This window comes from Helianthus annuus, chromosome 11 (genome assembly GCF_002127325.2).
Source record: "Helianthus annuus cultivar XRQ/B chromosome 11, HanXRQr2.0-SUNRISE, whole genome shotgun sequence".
Lineage (NCBI taxonomy): Eukaryota > Viridiplantae > Streptophyta > Magnoliopsida > Asterales > Asteraceae > Helianthus > Helianthus annuus.
The window spans coordinates 36092625-36103254 of record NC_035443.2 but is presented as its reverse complement, the minus strand read 5'-3'; the positions used below and the strand labels follow the sequence as shown (position 1 = coordinate 36103254).

The following is a 10630-nucleotide window of genomic DNA, read 5'->3' as shown; positions in this document are numbered from 1 at the left end:
GATGTGTGGAAAGACTTAAAGGATACTTATGATAAGATAGATGGGTCCATTGTGTTTAATCTGTATCAAAAGATTAACTCCTTTAGTCAAAATGGCATGCCTGTTTCTGAATATTATCATAAGTTAAACTGTATGTGGAAGCAATTAGACCAGTTACTTGCTTTGCCTGCTTGTTCTTGTGATGCATCAAAACAATTTCATGACTTTAATCATCTTATTAAACTTATGCCATTCTTAATGGGTCTTGATAGTTCCTACCAGTCTATGAGAACAAATTTATTAACTAGAGAAACTCTTCCTTCTGTGAAGGATGCCTTTTAAGTCATCTCTAGAGAAGAATCTCACCTTCACTGTAAAAATATTTTTGATAAAACCCCTAATAATCCTGTTGGTTTTTCTGTTAAAACCAATGTTTTAAAATCCGGTTTTTTAATCATACCGGATTAGCCACAAAAATGGTTTAACCAGTTGAACCGGGTTGTGTCGGGCGGTTCAACCGGGTTTACTAGTTAATTGTATAATTTCATAAATTACAACATTAACTCAAAAAATAATCCAAAATTGGATTAAAATGGAAATCTGGAACGAACGATGGGGTAATGTTAGTCTGGAATAAGTCATAAATGATGGAGTGATGAAGCAAGTTTTGAATTTTGATCGATGGAGATAAAATATTAAAAGTTGTTAGGTTAAAGGAAAGAGTAAACATGGAGATGGGACGATAAAAAGTAAAATCCTAACCCAAAAACAGACTTGAGACGGTACCGGTATAACGGTTCAAACCGGTATACCGGATTTTACCGGCGGTACAAAGTCTATGCCGTTTCTCCTACTTACCGGGGTGTTTCGGACCGGATTTACATACGAAAACGGTAATACCGGTATAACCGGCCGGTATTTACCGGTTTTTAAAACATTGGTTAAAACTGGTCAAGTTATTGATTCAAGAAAAAAGAATAATAGAACTCCTAACCCTAATCTCAAATGTTCTCATTGTAATAAGACTGGACACACTATTGAGAAGTGTTTTGAACTTGTTGGGTATCCCTCTGGGATGAAGTCAAAACCTGGTGGGAACAAGGGTAACAGGGTTAGTAATAATGTCACCATTGATTCTACTGATTCATCTTCTGTTGCGAGTTCATTAACTAATGACCAGGTAGCTCAGTTGCTTAGTCTTTTAAATGATAAACCTAAGGGTGACACTCAAAATAGCAACTTTGCTGGTATGTGTGCAAATTCTATATGTCTAAATAACTTTATTACATCCAAACCCATTTGTGATTTTAAACCTATCTATTGTTTTTCAAACTTTATAAACATTGGGGAAAAGGTTGGGTGGATAATTGACTCTGGTGCTAATCAGCATATGGTTATGACTGATGATTGCCTTATTAATAAAAAAGATGTCACTGAATTCAACATCAAAGTTAAACACCCTAATGGCACAAGTGCTTTGGTAACTAAAATTGGTGATATAAAATTGAGTGACAAGGTCATTCTCTATGATGTGTTCGTTGTTCCAAATTATTGTGTTAACTTAATCTCTGTTCATAAACTTTCTAGAGATTGTAAGCTTATTGTTTCTTTTGATGAAAATAACTGTTATATTCAGGATTCTCATTTAAAGAAAGTCCTGGTGACTGGTAATCAGTTTGATGGTCTTTACTTCTGTGGTAGTTCTTCTGTTTCGAATAAGGTGTGTAATGCTAATTGTGATGTTAATCTCTGGCATGCTAGGTTAGGACATCCTGCTCAACCAGTTCTGCATGTTTTAAGAAATAAATTAAATATTAAAACTAACTCTAAGCTAGCACCTTGTGAAACTTGTCATAGGGCTAAACAACATAGAGAACCATTTCCCTTAAGTGACCACAAATCAAAATTCTTAGGCGATCTAGTTCATCTAGACGTTTGGGGTCCCTATAGAGTTCCAAGTAGGGATGGTTTTAGATACTTTCTTATGATTGTGGATGACTTCACTAGAGCTGTGTGGGTATATCTCATGAAGTCAAAGGATGAAGTTTTTTACTATATTAAAGGCTTTTATAATATGCTAAAAACTCAATTTAGTAAACCTGTTAAAATATTCAGGAGTGACAATGGAACAGAATTCATTAATAAACAAATGAATAATTTCTGCTATGAAAATGGTATCCTACATCAAACTTCATGTGTTTATACCCCACAACAAAATGGGATTATTGAAAGAAAACATAGACATCGATTAAATGTTGCTAGAACATTACTTTTTCAAGGAGGTTTTCCTCTCAAATTCTGGTCTGAATGTGTTCTAACTGCTGCTTATCTGATTAACAGGACCTCTTCGTCTGTTTTAAATGGGAAGTCTCCGTATGAACTAGTGTTTGGTTTTGTCCCTATTTTAAGTCAACATAGGGTGGTAGGGTGTATTTGTTTTAGCACTGTGTTAAATAACCCTGATAAATTTGACATACATGCTGAAAAATGTGTCATGATTGGATATTCAAATGAGAAAAGGGGTATAAACTTTGGAGTCTTGTTCAAAAAGTGATGTTTTATATTCTAGGGATGTTAGGTTCTATGAAACCGTTTTTCCTTTTAAAGAAAAGAAAATGTCTATTGATCTTGATGTCCTGAGACTAATACTCTAAACTTTTTTGATTTATCCGATTTAAACTACACCCAAAACCCTAATGTTGACCAAACTCCCAATGATGAGAATATTCAATCAAGCACCTCATCAGGACATGGGTCTGAGCAGTCGACTGATTCAAGTGCTACTTTAGGGATGGCTGATAATCAGCAACCCAGTAGTGAAGAATCAGGACAAGACAGGGCTGAGCATGACATTGAATATGTGGACAACAACAATTCTGAGGGAGGAATTCAGGATCAACCAAGCACTACTCTTAGAAGATCTTCTAGAAATATCAAATGTCCTTCTAAACTTGATGATTTTGTGGTAGATGTGAAGGTTAAATATGGTCTAGAAAAGGTCCTAAACTATGCTAAATTATCACCTGAAGGGATGTGTTTTGCTGTTGTCCTTAACAAAAGCTGTGAACCAAAAAAACCTTTTTGAAGCTAAAACTGATAGTAACTGGGTTGATGCTAAGAACTTAGAGATAGAAGCTTTACATAAAAACAACACATGGGAACTTGTTGACTTATCTCCTAATAGGAAAGCTATTGGATATAAGTGGGTATATAAAATAAAGTACAAATCTAATGGTGAAATAGAAAGATATAAAGCTAGACTTGTCGCTAAAGGTTTTAGCCAAAAAGAAGGCATTGACTTCTTTAACACCTTCTCACCAGTCGTAAAAATGGTCACTATTAGATGTGTTTTGTCCATACCGGTCCACTTTGACTGGGAAATATTCCAACTTGATATTAATAATGTTTTCCTTTATGGTGAGCTCAACGAAGAAGTTTATATGTGTTTGCCCGATGGTTATGATCAATCCAATGGGACTAAAGTTTGTAGATTAAAAAAGTCCCTTTATGGCTTAAAACAAGCACCTAGGATGTGGAACGAAAAACTCATGTCCGTTCTCCTTAATCTAGGTTTTGAACAAAGTAAGTGCGATCATTCCATGTTTACTATGACAAAGGACTCTAGTTTTGCTATTCTTCTTGTCTATGTAGATGATATTATTATAACTGGTAATTGTCCTAAACAGGTTAATGAAATAAAATTGTTACTAAAGTCCAAATTTTCAATAAAAGACTTGGGAAACCTACAATATTTTTTGGGTCTTGAAGTCGTTAAAAATACTGCTGGCGTTTGTCTAACTCAAAGAAAATATTGCTTGGACTTACTTGCTGAGTTTGGTATGACTGGTTGTAAACCAGTTAGTTATCCCATGGAACCCAATCATGTTTTAAACCATTTGTGTGAAAAAGATAATCAACCTTTAACTAACATAACCGTTTATCAAAAACTGGTTGGAAAATTAATTTACATCTCTCACACTAGACCGGATATTGCATATCCTGTACATTTTCTCAGTCAGTTTATGCATTCTCCCACTCAAGCTCACTTTAAAATTGCTATAAGGCTGTTAAGATATCTAAAATGTGCCCCTGGCAAAGGAATTCTTTTTGCAAAAGGGGACTCTTTGGGAATGAAGGCCTTCTCTGACTTAGATTAGGCTAAATGTTTGGAGACTCGAAGGTCTATTATTGGGTTTTGTGTTTTCTTAGGAAACAATCTAGTTTCATGGAAAAGTAAAAAGCAGTCCACCGTTTCTCGATCCTCTGCCGAAGCAGAGTATCGTTCGATGTGTGCTGCAACATGTGAAGTTATGTGGATTTCCAATTTATTAAAGGAATTGAAAGTTGATGTCAATCTGCCCGTTCAGTTATTTTGTGATAACACGGCTGCTATATCAATAGCAGCCAACCCCGTGTTTCATGAACGCACCAAACATTTTGAAATAGATCTTTATTTTTTAAGAGAAAAAATCTCTAAAGGTATTATTCAAACGGTGGGAATCAAAACAGAGGATCAAGCTGCCGATATTCTCATAAAAGGCCTATCTACAGGTCCGCATGAAGAGGTTTGTTCTCTCCTCAACATGTTTGATTGTTTCAAATATTGAATTGAGAGGGGGTCTTAAAATATATAAAACCTTTATATTTTTCCAATTCAATTCTCTAATATCCTTTCCTTTTTTTCTTGTCCTATTTTTGTGAGGTTCATTGGGCTCGTGTTTTGGGCTGCTCCTTGGGCTCGGCCGCTCATCTCTGGGCTCGTTTCTATGGTTCGCCTCCTTTATATCTCCTTTGCTTCTCTCCAGTTGGATCATCGACAATTGCAGCCTTTCTTACCTGCTCTCTAGAACATCGTCTCAAAGCTTTGGCTCGCTCCTGCTGTTCGAGTGCTCCTGTGTTGCTGTTGCTGTTGCTGATCTTATTAAGCAGAATCATTAGTTGATGATCTGCTCTGTTCTTGGTTGTCTGTAATCGGTTGTTTTACCCGAGTTTTGTTTCCTGTTTGCTTATAATCTTGTACCTCTTGATTCAGTTTATAAAAGACATTAAGTTTTCACAACAGATAAAAAGAACTTGCATATGTTCATGAAGATGATAAGTGTACCAGCTAGAAGGAGCAGATGAGATATCATTTTATCTCTCCAGAAGTCAGTTATGCTTCATGAGTTGACTCAAGAAGCCTTCATCATCGCTTGTAAAACGCTCGTTTTTTTAAATATTCTTGAAAGACCGCCCGAATGTTTTTTTGAAAAAAAAAATTGCCCGGTTTTTTAAAATTTATGTGCTCAAAGGTTCAAGCTGAATTTCCGATCTTTCTGAAGGAAGCGCGAGTTTATCCACATTTACTCCATGTATTCTGTCTCGCCGTAAAAGATTAGTTTCTTCATCTACATCATCACCCAAAACCCAATTACCTAACCCGAAATTCGCTGTCTTAAATGCCATTTCCGCCTATATTCCAAATATAAAACGGTCAAAACACCCGCTAAAATCCAAACTACCAACGCGCGCATTAGTCCCCTAACGTTTTCATCATCATATCTATCCCCTAAATGCTTCATCCCACTAAAAATAGCAAAAACGCCAACAAAAACCGCAAGTCTTCCACAATACGCGTGTATATATCCCCAAACTATTCGTTGGGGCGACGGTTCTTCACCAATGTCGCCTTTTTTAGGTCTTAGATATGCGTTAATCGGTTGTATGCAACCCAAGATTACAGTCAAGATCCCAATTTTTACATGTAGCAAGTTTATATGTAAACCCCAAAGCTCGGCAACAACAAAAAGAATCCCTAGAAAAGTATTTGTTAAACCCGACCATTGAGTGTAAACATGAATCTTGAACCAAACATCACCGTCCACATGTTTCATGTAATGTGCAGCCAAGATCCCACAGGGAAGAAACATACCCCACGCGAGGAACATCATAAACCCGTGTACTGCCAACACGGGCCGTAAATCCTCCTCAACCTCGGCTGAACCGTAGATAAGCGAAACTCTAACTGGTTTATTACTGAATGCATATTGCTTTGGGTCATGTGGTCTGAAGACCATTAAGCCCCCGTGGCCCAAATAATCGGAAAAGGCGACGTGGGGTCTACGATGTTTTTACATTCAATCTTTTTATCTCCATCACAGTTTGGATCCAATGGACGGGTGAATTCCATCGTGATGATCCCTCGTTCGGATTTGCATCTTACATATGTCAAGTGTTCTTTCGTTGGATGCAAACTTTGAGCGTTCATTCCATCGATCCAATACGTTTTAACATGGCCCTTGCCGTTAGCATCAACCCAACCCACATAAGCGAAACTGTTCACCATTTTTGACCCGAACCCGATTGCAAAATACCCACTTTTCTTTTCACCTCTGGCTGTAATGGATATCGACTTTTTCGAAAGTGTCCAAAAGAACGAAACTTGTTGATCGTCTAAAAGAACACTGTTGTTATACATATCGGTTAAACCTCCATCGACTACCTGAACTTTCCAGCCCATTTTTTCGGTGAAAAAAGACTAATAGTAGACTCGACCCGGAGTATTTCGGTTGGGGGGCCATTCTAACACCTTGGGCTTGGACTTCACTCCATGGGCCTTAGGCCCACCTATGTAAATTGTCTCAGACAGGTTTCTTGACACCAAGCGGATCAGATGTGATATAAAACACCACATTATGACCAGCTTGTATCGAAAACTTAACCGGGACCCCTCTTTCGATCCGTAAAAGAGGAGATATTTTAGTTATTATACAAAACCTTTGAAGGGTTTGGATGCTTTCGACCCGTAAAAGAGGAGATTTTTTTTGTTCATATACAAAATCTTTGAAGGGTTTGGGTGAGTAATAACTTCACGTCTTCACCAACGCAATAAGAAAAGAATAGCATTTAATGACACATGTGAGGATCAATAAATGCTCTTTACAAAATTTGTTCACATCTTGTTTCTTCTGACTTTGTGAGTTACCATTATATTATTATGACTGTTTACAAACTTCTTGCAGATAACAATTTATATTTGTTTTATTTCATAGAAAAGTCTATTTAACAGTAATATTTTATATATAAACTAGTGAGTTACATTCGTGCTTCGTGGCTAGGACGACTCGATTTTCAACAAATTTTAAACGGAAACGTAGATACAATGGTAAAAATATCATTAACAACAACAATCCATTCATATTGGTTCGGTACATTATGCAATTGTCGATATATCAACCAAAAGACAAAAATTAAAAGATAAAGTCGTGATAAGCCCAAATGGATGTCAACACGTGTTTGAAAAAAAACTGAAGCCTTAAAAGTTTGTAAATCTACGCGACGGAAATTTGGTCGGCATTCTTTCGGTTCATTACGGTACCGGCATTCGGTATAATAACCCAAAGTGAAACATAAAAATAAAAGTCGTGGCACGGTCAAAAGGATATCCAGGCATGTTTTAATCGATCACATAATATAAACAAATAGTGTAGTCAAATAATCCATAATATCAATTGAAATTAAGAGTCCAAAACTAATCACAAGTGTTGAATTAATATTGATATACGGTAAATAAAATTTAAAAAGAAAAAAACTTAATAGATTCAAAATATTAAATCTTGTCTTTTATGCATCGGCGAGAGAGTGTTGCATGAAGGAAAAGAAATATTAATTAATAATTGAATCTAAATAAAATACTAGTAAATGGAGTTATATGAAAAGGCAGATAAAACAAAAATAAGTGGGCCATCTAATCCCTTCACTTCTTCTATCCTTGCTGTTGCAGACCTCCTTAAGCCGAACAGAAAAAACTCTACACGATGAATTTAAAACCGATCTCTCTCTCTCTTTCGCTTTAACTATTCCATATGAGAAGGGTAACACAATATTTTTTAGGAGTAACGGAATAAAAAAACGTTAAAAAAAAAAGAAAAATATTGCTACGAAAAGTTAAGGGGTAGCGCTATGACAGATTTTTACACTAAAATGGCCCCTTTGAGGGTAAAATAATTATAACAACCTAACTTAACATAAAATTTAACGTCATTGTTACAAAATGAGAATCTTTGTTTTTGTATACTTTAATAATATGAATTACACTTTTCTTCTTTTATGTTTGTATTGGATTGTAATGAATAGCCTATAACTTTAATAATTACAGTCATAATCCTTTATTTGTAAAATTCATTACACCCTACGTCCTTTGGCCCTAATCAAGTTAATTTTCATAGTTAAATCTAGTCATGTGGAACTCACATGAGGGCAAATTTGTCTTTTATCTATTTATTTAAGAGTAAATTACAAGTTTTCTCCTTTATGTTTGTACCAAATTGCAGGCGGTGTCCTTTACCTTTAAATTTGACGAGTTTTGTCCTTAACGTTTCAAAATCCTGCACGTTATGTCCTTTAACGCTAACTCAGTCAGATTTTTTTGTTAAACATAGTCATGTGCCTTGCACATGAGGGTAGTCTTGTAATTTTACCTCTCCATTGACTAATGAGTAAATAACTTATATTAAAGGACTAAATATGTAAAAAGATTAAAAAATAAAATATTAATTAAAAATCCAGACTCTCTTTTTTCTCTCTCTTCTTCATCTCTACTCTCTCTTCTTCATCTCTCCTGTCGACTTAGAATGCAAGACCACCACCCTCCTCCTCCACCCGCCTCCGCCACCACTTAAAAAACACAGTTGTCTGTCTTTTTAATTCTCAACTTTAGCTCAAAAAACTCACACCCCTCTCTCTTTCTATCTCTGCTCAGAAGTCAAAATCCTGTCACTCAGATGATATTTCCCTGTGTTCACAGTTTACCCATTTTTCAAGCTTCCTTTCATGTAAGTTCCTTTGCACTTTTCTTCATATGCTTCAATTTTCTTGCTAATGGGTCCTCGGATGCTTCATTATTCCTCTATTTTCAGCCATTTTTAAAGTATCTTTACTTGTGTTTATTCATTCCATTTGATGGTTTTATCTAATTTGATGATTGGGGCTTTTCTGGTTGATCAGTTTCTACAGTTGCAACTGTTCTTATTATCTTTATTTTAACCCAATTTCTAGTGTTTGGATGTGTGTTTCAAGAATTATCTTGTTTCTTTCTTGATCATTGAGACGACAACTCAAACTAACAAGTTTATAGTGATTATTAATTTTTTATTTTAGATAAAGTTTTGATTTTTATCTTGTTTCTTGATCATGGAAAGTTATGAGCCATACGTTTAGCATTTATTGCAGATTCTATTTGTTTGTTTGTTTGTTAGCTCAACTTGTTATACTTATACGTTCTAGGTTAAAGATTATTGTAGATAGCATTTTCAAGACAAACAAAAGCAGGGACTCCTTTACTGGTTTCTAGTTCTGGTGTTGGTGATGGTAAAATTGAATTAATGAATCTTTTATACTTAATTTGACGTGAGGAAACGACGGTGGTTGCACATTTAGTCCGGGCGGTGGTTGCACATTTAAAGGGGAGGTGCTCTGCTGGGAGAAGATAAGAATAAGAGATGAAGAAGAGAGAGAGAGAGTAGAGATGAAGAAGAGAGCGAGTCTGGATTTTTAATTAATATTTTATTTTTTAATCTTTTTACACATTTAGTCCTTTAATGTAAGTTATTTACTCATTAATTTATAGAGAGGTAAAATTACAAGAATACCCTCATGTGCAAGGCACATGACAATGTTTAACAAAAAAATCTGACTGAGTTAGGCCTAAATGACATAACGTGCAGAATTTTGAAACATTAAGAACAAAACTCGTCAAATTTAAAGGTAAAGGACACCACCTGCAATTTGGTACAAACATAAAGGACAAAACTTGTAATTTACTCTTTATTTAAAGTATATATCTATATATAAAAACAAAAAGTTCTATTCTGTAACTCTGTTTGAATGCTTCTTCCCCAACGAACACCCAACCAAAAACCCTAAATTTGTTTGAGTGTTTCTTCCCCAACCTGCCACCTAGGGCCGACTCTGAGAATTCATGTACCCTGTTCGAGCTCGAAAAAACGTGCCCTTAGGCCTTAACGAAATTGGGTATTTGGAGGTCTAAACCTAATGAAAATGGGCTAATAACTAATCTAAACTTTAAAAATAGTTTTGTAAGTGGGCCTATGTTGATGTTTGTATGTGTATACCCTATTAATTTATTTTTTACATATACATATCAATTTTGTTTTCAAAATAACGTGCCCTTCGAAATATCAGGCCCTGGCCGGTGGTCCTCCCCGCCCACCCTCAGGGCCGGCCATGCTGCCACCACACCACTACCCACCCTCACACCACCCCATCGCAACCGCTACACACCACCACCACTATTACCGCCCCCACCTCAATCATAACAGTTTCGATTCATATCACGAGGTCAACGCATCCTTCACTCTGAAGCTCATTATCACAGCGTCTACTTCCAATCGCCGGTCAGAATTCCATTCCAGTTTTCGAATCTCTGTTTATTTAGTTTATCTCTCGAATTAGTATTACTATACGTATAATATATATATATTCTATCATCATCTTAAACCAGTCATGGTGATGTTTATGTAAAGATGAAGTTGTCACCAAGGGAGGTGGAGAAATTGATGTTACACAATGCTGGATTCTTGGCTCAAAAGCATCTTGCTCGTGCCAAAATGCTTAATTACCTTGAAGGATATATCCAGGTTTGTACAGATCT

The 10630-nt window shown here is 35.9% G+C and overlaps 1 pseudogene; it reads right to left on the bottom strand.

Annotated features, from left to right (window-relative positions):
* Nucleotides 1–5256: 5256 nt before the first annotated feature.
* On the bottom strand, nucleotides 5257–7342 carry LOC110924052 (annotated as a pseudogene).
* Nucleotides 7343–10630: the final 3288 nt, after the last annotated feature.